Source organism: Mobula birostris, chromosome 5 (assembly GCF_030028105.1).
Source record: "Mobula birostris isolate sMobBir1 chromosome 5, sMobBir1.hap1, whole genome shotgun sequence".
Classification (NCBI taxonomy): domain Eukaryota; kingdom Metazoa; phylum Chordata; class Chondrichthyes; order Myliobatiformes; family Myliobatidae; genus Mobula; species Mobula birostris.
The window spans coordinates 122,830,249-122,844,296 of NC_092374.1; positions in this window are offsets into that span (position 1 = coordinate 122,830,249).

The window sequence follows — 14,048 nt, forward strand, 5'->3', positions numbered from 1 at the left end:
GAGGTGTATAAAATGATGAGAGGCATTGATTATGTGGATAGTCAGAGGCTTTTTCCCAGGGCTGGAATGGCTAGCACGAGAGGGCACAATTTTAAAGTGCTTGGAAGTAGGTACAGAGGAGATGTTAGGGGTAAGTTTTTTTACGCAGAGAGTGGTGAGTACGTGGAATGAACTGCCGGTGATGGTGATGGAGGTGGACACGATAGGGTCTTCTAAGAGACTCCTGGGCAGGCACATGGAGCTCAGAAAAATAGAGGGCTATGGATAACCCTAGATAGTTTCTAAGGCAGGGACATGTTCGGCACAGCTTAGTGGACCAAAGGGTCTGTATTGTGCTGTAGGTTTTTTATGTTCTATGTTCTAGAGATACTTGATAAAATGGAATGCAGAATTCTGGTCACAATCAGATCAGCTATGAACCCATTACACACTGGTGGCCCTAACTAATACTGCTCCTAATCCATTTGTTCTATTGTGGGAATCCACAATAATGGAGCTACTGTTGTTCTTTCAGGATCGATAGCAGGAGGCAAGTGTCAACATGACCTCCTCTAAAAGTCAGTGCATTCTAGTTTAAATGGAGGTATAAAGGCTGGCACTGGCAATTTGTTCTTAGGAAGTCGAGGTATTGAGCAAGATCAATCATACACAAGGAAATAGAGTTATAGATATCAAGCAACTGTGGTCTAATGGAGTAGTAGAGATGGATTGAGGGGTTGATAGCCTAACTCCTCTCCCCATGTTCTTCTTATCATTACAGTATGTAAGTACTTAAAGGTGCACTTGGATAACTTATTAAATTTTCAAATATTACTCATTACTTATGTATCAAATGAGTTAGGCTTACATTCTGCATTCTCAGCAAGTGCTGCTTTATCATGCCACTCTATTGTACCTAAGATTTTTTTTGGTCTAAATTAAATGAACAGAGAAACATAGCAGATGGCACATCGGAACAGTCTCTCCCACAGAGAAAAATGTTTCAAATTTTATAGTTTTAAAGATTCAGTAAGATATACACCCAGTTTTGCAATGTGTCTTCTTCCTTTTACACATGCACCATCTCAACACAATTTAAGTAAAAATTAGCACACTGAAGCAAGTTCAACAAGCATTTTCCCAATCCCTTGTTACAACCTGGGTAGAAAAAAATAGCTGGAAATACCAGAGAAATGGTGTAAGAGAATTGCTTAAATTTGTGCCATAAAGTTGCTATAAAACTTTGGCCCACACTAATTGTGTTGTTGGATAGGCAGCTGGAGTGCATAACAGCTGCCTTTGGAATGGTGTAGGAGGCAATAGGGTGGAGAGGAGAAAGGCCACTTTACACTGGAAGCTGATCCTAAGTTTCTGGATGATATTACAGAGACGTTGATGGAAATGATAATGTACTGAGCATAAGAATGTATACCTGGTGGGTGTATAAGCAGAAATGTTCTCAGTAAACGCACAATAGCCTTAAGTTCTAAAATTTTAGATATGTAGAAAGTTCTCCCAGTGAGAGTGTGGTCCTGAACTTTGAGAAATAGAATAAGAGTGATCAGGAAATGAATAAATGTGATACGAGGAAAAAAATAATTTATACAGCAAATGATTAGGGTTTGGACATCAATTACATACAGTACTGTACAAAAATCATGGGAAAATATATAATGCCTATAAAAAGTATTCACCCCCCCCCCACCCTGCCCGGAAGTCTTTATGTTTTATTGTTTTACAACATTAAATCACAGTGGATTTGATTTGGCTTTTTTGACACTGATCAACAGACAAGGATTCTTTTGTGTCAAAGTGAAGTCAGATCTCTACAAGGTGATCAAAACTGATTACAAATATAAAACACAAAATAATTGATAGCATAAGTATTTACCCCCCCCCCCCCCCCTTTAATATGGCACACCAAATGATCACTGGGGCTGCCCATTGGCTTTAGAAGTCACAATGATTAGGTAAATGGTCATCTGTTATTGGAGACCTGTGTGTGGTCAAGGTGTTTCAATTGATTGTAGTAAGAACATATCTACATGGAAGATCCAACTACTGGTGAGTCAGTATCCTGAAGACAAAAGAACACTCCAAGCAACTCTGCAAAAAGGTTATTGAAAAGCACAAGTCAGGAGATGATACAAGAAAATTTCCAAGTCATTGAATATCCTGTGGAGTACAGTTAAGTCAATCATCAAGAAATGGAAAGAATATGGCACAGCTGTAAATCTGCCTAGAGCAGGCTGTCCTGAGTGACCATGCAAAAAGTGGACTAGTGAGGGAGGCCACCAAGAGATTTGTGACAGTTCTAGAGGAGTTACAAGCTTCAGTGGCTGAGATGGGAGAGACTGCTCATACATTAATTGTTGCCCAGGTGCTTCACCAGTTGCAGTTTTATGGGACAGTGACAAAGAGAAAGACACTGTTGAAAAAAACTCACATGGAATCTTAGCTAGGATTTGCTGGAAGGCATCTGGGGGACTCTGAAGTTAGCTGGAAGAAGGTTCTATGGTCTGATGAAACCAAAATTGAGCTCTTTGGCTATCAGACTAAGTGCTATGTTTGGCTTAAGCAAGTACCCCACATCATCAAAAAAAAACACCATCCCTACTATGAACCATATTGGTGCCTGCATCAAGCTGTGGGGATTCTTCATTGTGGCAGGCCCTGGAAGACTTGTGAAGATATAAGTTAAAGTGAACGCAGCAAAATACAGGAAAATCTTGGAGGAAAACTGAACACAGTCTGCAAAAGAACTGTGATTTGGGAGAAGATTTGTTTTCCAGCAAGACAATGACTCCAATAAACTCAAAGTTACATAGGAATGGCTTACAAACAACAAAGTTAATGTTCTGGAGTGGCCAAGTCAGAGATCAGGCTGCAATCCAATTGAGTATTTGTGGCTGGACTTGAAAAGGGCTGTTCACTTACAATCCCTATGCAATCTGACAGAGCTTGAGCAATTTTATAAAGAAGAATGGGGGGAAATTGCAGTGTCCAGATGTGCAAAGCTGATAGAGACCTACCCACACAGACTCAAGGCTGTAATTGCTGCCAAAGGTGCAGCTACTAAATACTGACTTAAAGGGGGTGAATACTTCTGCAATCAATTATTTTGTGTTTTATATTTGTAATTAATTTAGATCACAGTAGGGATTTGTTTTCGCTTTGACATGAGTCTTTTTCTGTTGACCAGTGTCAAAAAAGCCAAATTAAATCCACTGTGATTTAATGTTGTAAAACAATAAAATATGAAAACTTCCGGGGGGGGGGAATGAATACTTTTTACAGGCACTGTATAATAGCAATGGTGCCTCCGACTCTTACAAGGTACTGTATTTATCAATATAGAGTGGGGAGCAAATTTGTAAATCTGGCAGGAGCAAATAATTTTTGGAATGGTGAGGGTGGTGCACCATGGGCGGGATATAGAACAGGCGGTAGAGAAGGAATGCCAGGTGCAGCGGGTAGCAAAGGTGCAGACACTCCCTGACCTGAGACACCAGGCAAGATCACTTGATTCCAAACAATTGATTTATTGATCATTACAGGATGTCTCACTTGTGCTTCCCACTCCCTCCTCTCTCTCTTCCTCTTTTCTCAACCATGGTTCCCCTCTCCCTGCCCCCTCCCCACTCCCAGGTTCAGTTGTGGCATTCAAATGGAAGCTAGTTGCAAATCTGAAAGGAAAACATTTTCGTGCCTTTAAGGAGAAGGTGGGGAACTCTGCATTGTTTTTACAATAAATTTATCTGGATTTATAGACTATATGGGTTCCTTGCTTATTGTAGCTATCTGTCAATCAGTAATTTTGAGAAAGGGTACTCAAGTTTATTGTCATAGCCATACATACCCAAGGTATCACTGGCATGATGAATGGACTTTCAAAATGTTCCTGGGTAGGGAGATCCAGAATTTAGACCTAGCAACAGTCAACATTCAAATGCGGTGGCAGATCAGAGGTTGAATATCCTGGTAGTTACCCACCTGACACCACAAAGATTTCCACCAGTCACAAGTGTGATGGAATAAAAAAGCACTGCTTCGGGGAATGCAGTCCTAGCATCTCTTGAGATGCTTAATATGATGTAGGGTGAAGCATTATACTTTACTGGCACCTTCAACATTCCTCCCCTCCACCACTGAAACACAATAGGTGTAGTGTTCACCATTGACAAATCACACTGCAGTTCCTCCTACTGCACCTTGCAAATGCACAAAATCTACCAGCAAGTAGACTAAGGGCAGGATGTGTACGGGGACACCATTGCACACAGGTTTTCTCCAAGCTGCACATTATCCTGATTAGTAAATACTTTTCTGGCACTTCACTGTTGCTTGGTCTAAATTCCGGAACTCCCTATCCAACAACAATGTAGAAGTACCCATGTCAGAATGTTTGCAGCAGTTGAAGACAGCAGTTCACCATCATGTTCTCATGACAATAAGTATTGGTCTTGCCCAAGTTCCAGAACTCATACTGAATTCCAATTCCCAAGAGCCCATTCATCATTTGCCAGTCAAGAGTGTAACGGAATACTCTACACAACTGTGCAAAGTCCTTGGCACATATACAGTATATAGCCAGGATGCCAAAGACCTTTGCCCAGTACTGTAGTAATAGTAGGTATTGCACTGTACTGCTGTCGCAAAAAAACAACAGATTTCATGACATATGTGGGTGATGGTAAACCTGATTCCAATAAAATGGTCTCTATTGTGGACTGAATGGTAAGGGGGCACGGAGAGGAGAATCCTGGTTGGGAAAAGGGGAAAGGAGAAGGAAAGGAGGGGGAAGCAACAGAGAGACATTCTGTAATGATCAATAAACCAATTGTTTGGAATCAAATGACCTTGCCTGGTGTCTCAGGGCTGGGTGTGTCCGCACCTGCGCTACCTTCACCTATATCTGCCACCTGTCCGTTACCGTTCCCAAGACGCACCACCCTCACCACTCCCAGCATCCTTTGCTCCCATCAGATTTACAAACTCGTACTCCACTCCAATTGACAAGTATAGTACTGTGCAAAAGACTTAGGAACCCTAGCTATATGTACGTGCCTGAGACTTTTGCACAGTACTGTATGTTTAATTAGATGAGTGAAACTTCATGGAATCATAGAACCATAGAGTTACACAGAACAGACAAAAAGTCCTTCAGCCCACAACCTCCATGTTGATCGTCAAGCAGCCAATCCATGTCCAGCCCTTGACCCTGTGTCTTGGAAATTCAAATGCTTGTCTTGATAGTTAATTAAAGTTGAGAATGTTTTTGCTGACACCATGCCTAGCCATAAGTAACTCAACAAATCTTTTTAAAATGCTTGAGAAGTCTGTAAACTTTAATAAAAAGGACACAAGCAACCAGGCCATCTAAACAACAGAACCAGACAGTTCATTTCTAGGTTACACATCATCCTGACTTGAAAATATTATTCTTCTGCTGTGCTCGGGTTTAAAAAGAAAGCATGTACTTGCCATCCCTCATTACTCTTGACAACATGCTGGCTAGCAGCCTTCTTGAACTATAAAATACCTCCTTAAGGGTTTGAGCAGGGAATCCCAAATTTCAATTGAGCAATGATACCGAAACTATGATGTCATCAAGATTAACCATCATATTTCCTCTCTGACAGAAGAGTATCTTGAGTATGAGGTGTGCAGTAGTCCAAGAGGTCAGTAACCTATTACTATCACCAATGCAATCAGAGATGCCCATTAAGCAGTTGTCTTTTCAATATCATCTGCATTCCATAACATAATAATAATAATAATAATAATAACAAAACTACCACCATTATTGTTGATCATCTCAATAGTTACTTATTTATTTAGCAGAACATTGCCAAATAGGCCCTTCTGCCCCTTCGTGTTATACCCAACCCTCACCTCCAGCTGCCCCTGTCAACCTCGATTTAACCCTAACCTAATCATGGGTCAATCTGCAATGAACAATTAATCTATTCAGCACATCTTTGACTGTGGGAGGAAACTAGAGCACCCGGAGAAAACCCACACATTCCACTGGGTAGAGGTATAAACTCCTGACAGAGGAGGCAGGGATTGAATTCTGACTCTCAATGCCCTGAGCTGTAATAATATCACGCTAACCATGACCTACCATGCACCCGTATCAGGCTAACTGTAAAGCCATATCAGATCAATGGTCTAAACCTCATTTATCAATGGTTGGGCTGAGTTGTTTTCTGATCTTGGGAATCCATTTGCAAATGTTTCATCACCGTACAAGGAGACGTCATCATATGCCTCCTCCTAAGGTGACGAAATGTTTGCAAGTTGAGCGCCAAGCTCAGAGAACAACTCAACCGAACCATCAACCACCCGAGCTACACATCTTCTCAGTTATGTTTATTAATATCAAGACAATAATGTTAATGATAAACTTCCTGCTACTCCCTTGTTGCAAGTCCTCTTTCGCACCTTTGCTAGTTTTACTGGTCCTTTGTAGCTGTAGTATAGCTAGCGAAAAGCTGCTACAGATGGCCCTGATTGATAACACTATGTGGCTCCCGTCTTGGCTTCGAACTCAACTCTCTGTCATGACTGGCAACTTGTTACCTTGGTGTCTGAAACATTACAGAGAAAGTAAAGTGTCTGAAGTGGGATCATAAATCCTACACCAGCATGATCTATTCATTCACCATGGAGACAATACCATTCCTGCAGCCGCTGGGGAATGGATTGCTGGAGAACAATGGAAGTTTCAAAGATGGCAGAGGTCTTCATTTGATTGGCAGAAAACTGAAGCATAGAAGATTCTAGGCTTCCATTGTTAGACTTCAGCTCTGGAGAGTAACACACTAATCATCAGATCCTGGATAATCCTTGGGCCTAGAGGGTTAAAATACAGTCGACGACCACTTCCAAAATCCTGCTAAAGGTAGTGGATTCAGCCTAGCATGTCATGGATAAAGCCCTCCCAACCATTGAACACATCTACATGAAACGATGTCATAGGAAAGTGGCATCCATCATCAGAAATCCTGACCACCAGGCCATGCTCTCTTCTTGCTGCTGCCATCGGGTAGAAGGTATAAAAGCCTCAGGATTTGCATCATCAGGTTCAAGAACGGTTACTAACCCCTCAACGATCAGGCTCTTGAATAAAAGGGGATAACTACATTCACTTGCCGTGTCATTGAAATGTTCCTACAACCAATGATCTCACTTTAAGGACTCTTTATCTCCTTATCTCATTATCTCATGTTCTCGCTATTTACTGCTATTTATTTATATTTGGATTTGCACAGTTTGTTGTCTTCTGCACTCTGGATGATCTTTCAGTGAACCTGTTATAATTACTGTTCTATAGATTCGTTGGGTATGTGTACAACAAAATGAATCTCAGAGCTGTATATCGTGATGTACTGTATATGTAATTTGACAAACAAATTTACTTTGAACTTTGAAAGGATAAGGTACAGTGTTTCATGAAAAAACACATGCAAGATTTGAACTTCATGCTCCTGGGCATCACATACAGAATTTCAATGGGACAAACATTGTGTGGTTGGATCATTGGCAGCTGTACATTAGAAAAAATAGTGAGTGGGATAAGGAGAAAGTGAGAAGGGTGATCATTCCATTTAATTGTTTCTCTGCCGCTACTGGCTACGAAACTTCATGGATGAGTTAACTTTCAGGTGATGATTACCCATCAGAGCCAAAACATGAACTCTGCTTCTCTCTGCACAGATGGAGTTTGATCTGCAAAGTGGTAACAGCATTATATGCTTTTATCCATTGTATTAAAACTTTTTAAACAACAAGGAAGGGACTAAGATATAGCCTGCAAACTTCGATACCTATTGAATTTAATTTATCCATTCAGAGGAGTATTCAGACCATTGTGGTGACAGAAACACACAAGATTCTACAGATGCTGGAAATCTAGAGTAACACACACAAAATACTAGAGGAACTCAGCGGGTCAGGTAGCATCCATGGAGGGGAAAGGTCTTAGTCAGAAATATCGACTATTTATTTCTCTCCATAGATGCTGCCTGATTTGCTGAGTTTCTCCTTCATCTTGTGTGTAACATTTTTTTTCTGCTATTTTCCTTGCTTAGGAGATAACCCCTTTTCATCAGGAATTCCGAAAATTCCAATTTCTGCTCATTTATCCTAAATGAATACAGGACATTGTGTGTATACATACAAAGTGTGTGTGTATATATATATATATATATATATACACATATATAATTAATTCCTATTGGCCTCACAGTTTCAATTAATAAGATCTTCTCATAATGAACATAGTTTACATTTTTATTCACTGTAAAATTTAGTACAATAAACTTTGGTAGATTTGATTAGGTGCACCTATTTAACTTTGAACCTATATTGAGAGGTTATTGACCTGAGACTTTTAGCTCTGTTTTCCTCTTCAAGGATGCTGCCTAACCTGCTGAATATTCTCCCATTTTCTGTTTTAATTGATTTGGAGGTGGGGTGTAGTTGAGTCAAACAAGAATTCTGTGTTTCTTACAAATAATGTTTTATGTGAATAGAATTTATAGTCTTTGTTATAATTGTTAATTATTTGGAAACTAGTGGTTTTAAAAAGCTTTGTCACAAAAATAAGACTTCAGTCCTTCATTGTTTACTGCGGGTTAGGGCTTTGAATTGAATTGCAAATAGCTTGCAATTTAATGTATGCGTCTCAGCCACTCTAATGGTTGTAACAGACTTCAAGAATGGACCAGGCTAATGATAACCGAGAAGGTGTGGTTGATACACTGAATAAACTCCTTCTTAAAAGTATAGTTTCCACAGGTTTCTTTCTTGTTTCTATGACAGATGTTTTTTGCTAACACGGAACAGCAGGGAAACATCAACCAGTTAAGAGAAGCTGTCTCTTCTACATGGAAGAAATTACTCAGAAAGATTCTGACAGAACGTTTTGTTTTTCATAGTTTCTTGCATTCCATCCTGTATCGTCTGACAAGGTTACCGTCCTTTTTAAAATAAAACAAATTGATTGCCAGGACTGTGTGTTGTCACGTCCAGCAATTTCCTTTTACTGAAAAAAAGGATGATAAAAAAAATCAGAGGACTCAAGCTCTATATTCATGCTGTGAGTTATTGCAGAAACAAGCAGGCCCACATATTTCTGCGCATATCCTTCTTCTTGTTGCTTTCTTTGGTGCAAGCATTATACAACTACCAACATCCGTCGGAAAGTGCAGACCGGTTTGTTTCAAGATGTGATAATCAACAAGACTGTTAGAGCCACTGTTTTATTCAACAGTCGAAAACATGTGCCACAAAATCACTTGTAACAAATTCAGAGTTATGTATGAATACGTGTACAAAGTGTACAATGTAAAAACTTTTAAGGAAAAATAAGTCAACTTTCTTTTCTGAATAATTACTCTTATAAAGAAACTAACTAAACATTAATTACCTTGCTAGCTTCTTGGAAAATGATGTTAGTTACGGTTTAAATTGCTTGTTTCTCATAGGGTAAGACCTGTTTTCCCCTTAAAATGAAAATATTGCTCTATTTTTATTAAATGTAATGATGCTGACTCGAAAAAAAGCAGCCACAATGATTTCTGAGAAACCTTTGTCTGTTTTTTTCATCTTTAAAGTTATGCATAGACTAATAATATGTAAAGTTGTGTATACCACACAAAAAATGAGATTATTGCAACATTTGTCATTTGTGTCACTGTATCATGTGTGTAATCTCATGTTTTGATTAATTGCTAGCAAAAACTGCCTGCTGGAAAGGAGTAAAAGACTTTACAGATTTTCACATAAACCTAATGTCTACTTCAGTATTGGATGCCAGAAGGTAATGTTTAATTCCTTGCACAAATACTCAGAAGACGAGACCCTCTTAAACACTCGATTAATAATCAGCAGCAGGATAGATTGCTATAAGTGTAACTCTTTTAATAACTAGAATAACTTGCATGTATCATTTAAACATGTACATCAATTACATTTTCACTTTGTCATACAGTGTTAATGACCATAAGGCAGTTCTCCTAATTCTGAATTATATTTTTCATAAGGAACTGATTGCTGTATTCTACAGATGACATGGAATGCTTGAGCCAAACAATGCATTTTAAGTAGAATAAAATTTGTACTTTGACAAACAAGATACTTTTGCTTTTGAGAATGATCTTGATCCTTCTTTAATTTTATATTTGGTCCGCTTTATTGCAATTTTTACGTCATAATATTTGTAATCTTTAAAAATGCTGATTGCTTCAAATTAGCATTTTGCCTGTACTGCTGTTTTCAAAATAACCCTTTGAAACAAGTAGAAAAAAAGTTGAATAGATGGCAGATTTGAAGGAGTTAATCTCAGTTAAACAGAATTGTAATCTAGGGCCAAGTATCATGAATGCTAAATAATTACGTCCAGATGAATCCCAGATACTTAATTCCTTCAAAAAAAATCAAAGAATTCTCATATACAGAGCTCCTCTGTGGAACTGAACAGGGTGGCACCAAGTAAGGGGATTCACTTTTGATCACTTGGGGCTAAATATAGAAAATATGCACTCTAGGCTGAAAGAAACAAAGAAGAAATGTCTTGTGATGATGATCCTTGAAACAGACTGGTCAGGCTGACACCAATAATGAGACATGCTCCAAGGGGAACACGCCTGTTTGTCCTCTGCTCCTCTGTTCCCTAGTAGCAGTCATCGCTGGCTGAAAAGAAGTCCCCTCTGCAGGAATATTAGGGAAATAGATTTTCATTTTGTATTCTTAACACTTGTGCTGCTCAAATCACACTTAGAGAGCCAGTGAATATTTTTGCCAAACAAAACCAAGAACCACATTGGTCCTTGGACAATTTTCCTGCAAAATTAATTCTGAATCTCTATTATTGAAATCTCCTTCAAGAGAACCACAACCTTATCGTGGTTTGGAGGCCTGCGTGCCTCAATGACCAAGAGAGCTATGCTGGCTGGAGTCAGGAGTCAATGCTTTGTCTCTTGGTAGGGCTACCCATGCCAAACTGGTCGAAGGGAGGAGGCCAGACTAAGAGTGGTCTACCAGTCCTTCGGATTCGGGAGCTCAGCTCAGGGCTAACAAACCTGACTGATCAACAAAACTGTTATGGAAACAGCAATGAAGAATCCTATGACCGTGTACAATGGTATTTCTGAGACTTGTGTGACTGATGGTAAACTGAGAGGAAGCTACAGACACGATGAAAGATGTCGTGAATGACGCCAGAGATGGAGGAACTTCATTGCTGCCGTAAACAGCAGCAGCATAACGGGCAAAAGAAAAAAAAGAAAGCTATTTAAATCTAGTCCTCCATTATATCTTTATTCATGACATCTTAGGCAAGGTTATAATTTGTTGCCTGTCTTCATCTTCCTTTGAGAAATTGATTATGAGCCATCACCTTGAGAGTCTGCAGTCCACCTTCTGATCCCCATGTTGTTAGCTGAGGAGTTACAGGATTTGATTCTGTAGTGATGGAGGATTGGTGATCACATTCAAGGACATGAAGGATTGCATACTGTGGAGGAGGACACAGATTTGGAAGTATTTTCATGCACAAGCTACACTTACCTTCCAGACCAGGGTTTCCCAACCTGAGGTCCACAGACCCCACAATTAATGGTATGGGTCCATGGCATAAAAAAGGTTGGTCACCTCTGTTCTCGAGGGTAAAGACCATGAGATGTGCTGCCTTTGAAGTCTTAGGAAGTTGCAGTCTGCAGATAGTATGCAGTGGTGGAAAGAATGGACAACTTTTATTTAAAGTCAAACTAAAATTTGGACATTGATCAAAATAAATAAATATTAATGCAGATGCTCGAAATGTTGGCCAAACAAATGACTGACCGAAAGATTAAAAGAAAAGTTAATGGTCAGATGATAATGGAAGAGAATTCTGGAGTTTTTATTAACTACCGCAGGAGTGGCCACAAATAGTGAAGACAATTTAATATGAGGATGCTCAAGAGGCAAGATTTGGAGGAGCCCAACATCTAAAAGAGCTTGACAGATGAATGCATTGAAAACATGGATGATAATGTTACATCTGAGATGTTGCCAAGCCAGGAACTAATGCAATAATTTGGTCTGAGTTACGTTTTGAATGACCTCAGGTTTATCATCACATTCCCTTGAGAAATTGGTGTTAGGCCAAGGAAATTAATGAGAGAGGCTAACCAAGAGGTCACTGGAATAGCTCAGAGGTAACAAAAAACATGTATAAGTTTTCCTCAGCAGATAAGTAGAGGCACAGCAGACTTGGGTGATGTTATTGAAGAGGAAATCAGCACCTCTGTGCAAAATTAAGCTGCTTTGGTCTGGATTGAGCTGAATATCTTGAGTGTTGTCAGAATTACATTGAGAATATTTCATCACACACTTGACATGCAGTCAGCATTTGGTGGAAAGACTTTGGGGACTCAGGTGGTGGATTACTCATTACAGAATTCTAAACCTAGCAGTTAACAGTCAGAATTAGTCACTGTCCAGAGAATGTCGTGATGTAATGTTATAAGTTACCAGTCTGTGGAAATTCTCTCCTGAAAATACGGTAAATTCAAAAAGTATTAGAAATTCTCTTAAAGATATTGCAAATTAATTATAGAGTTAGGACATAAAAATTAAACAGTGTTGTCGATCTTAAAATGTGACCCAATAAAGGACTATGTTCTTGACATTACAAATCGGATTACTTTCTGCATTTATCTTTTCTGAAGTTCTTTATTATTATATGTCCCCTATCTATTAAAGAAATAAACAATTTAGCTTTCACTTAGTAATTGGTAGTTTTGGATTTGACCAGGGGTCATACGTTATCACCAGTATTACTTCTGGGTTAAGAAAAAATCAAAAACAATGTTGGAATTTTAGTAGCATAACATGCATAACATCATGAACTTATTAAGTTTAGATCAGCAAGTACAACTTTTCAACAATAGCTGGTCCAGTTAATTGGACAAATTTCCACACAGAATGCTGATTTATTTTCATATACAATTGAAAAGATAAAATCTCCAGTTTTGTTTTGCTAGTACCCATGATAATCAATGGTATATATGTTCTATGTTATACCTTCAGCATTGAAATTTTCAAGAGTATCTAAATCCAAATATATTATAAACTACACATCTCGACACACATTAGCAGCATATAACAAAATTCCAAAGGAATCACCATGTGTTAAATCCTAATCTTCGAATATTGCAACCCTACTGTTCAGCTGGGAAATCATCCAAAAGTGTTTCATTGCAGTTTTACAAAAAAACATTCTGATGCCTTCCATTCCTTCCTTCTTTAAAACCCACTTCCATAATAACCTCCCAAACAAACAAACTGAGCTCAAGAACAGGGGCCAATCTTAAAAAGAGATAAAAATCTACCTTAAAAAGTAGACATGGACAAAATCGACAGTTGGTCTGTGATTTGGAAATGGTTTTATCCGGTTTTGAAAGGCTCTTGTGCTGTACATAATTTGAATGAATAGGCTATGTTGTTTAAAACACTTCCAGAAACATGAGTTCACTTAATGCATGAATACAATGTCACAGAAATAGCATGGCTTTCACATGGGAATTTTTCTGCTTGTTTTTTTCTTAGAAAAAAAAGTTTTATTTCTCTGACGAGATTCTCAGGCACAGATTACCACAACTGGAATTGTTTAAACTCGAAATTGTATTTTTTGTGTGTTTCTCCAACTAGAAATCAAATCTTCCCTTTCTGTTTTCTTTCTTGTAATTTAATTGCATAAACCTTCAAAATAAACATAAATAAATATTGTGGACTTGGCAGAGTGCTGTTTACAAGTTTATGAACTTAACATAGTTTACTCTACTTAAGTGAATACCTGATAAGTCTATAGTTACATTAAATAATTAGACATAGAAATTTCAAAACTGTTGATGCTCATAATAGACAGTTACAGTAAATCCATTTATCAAGATGAACGTTTCTGTGAAGTCATTATTGTTTTATATTGATTGTTCTGCTCATGTTATCCAGGTTATTAATCAGACTAAGTAGTGTATTTGTTAAAAGTGGTACTAACTATTTTCAGTATAACAATT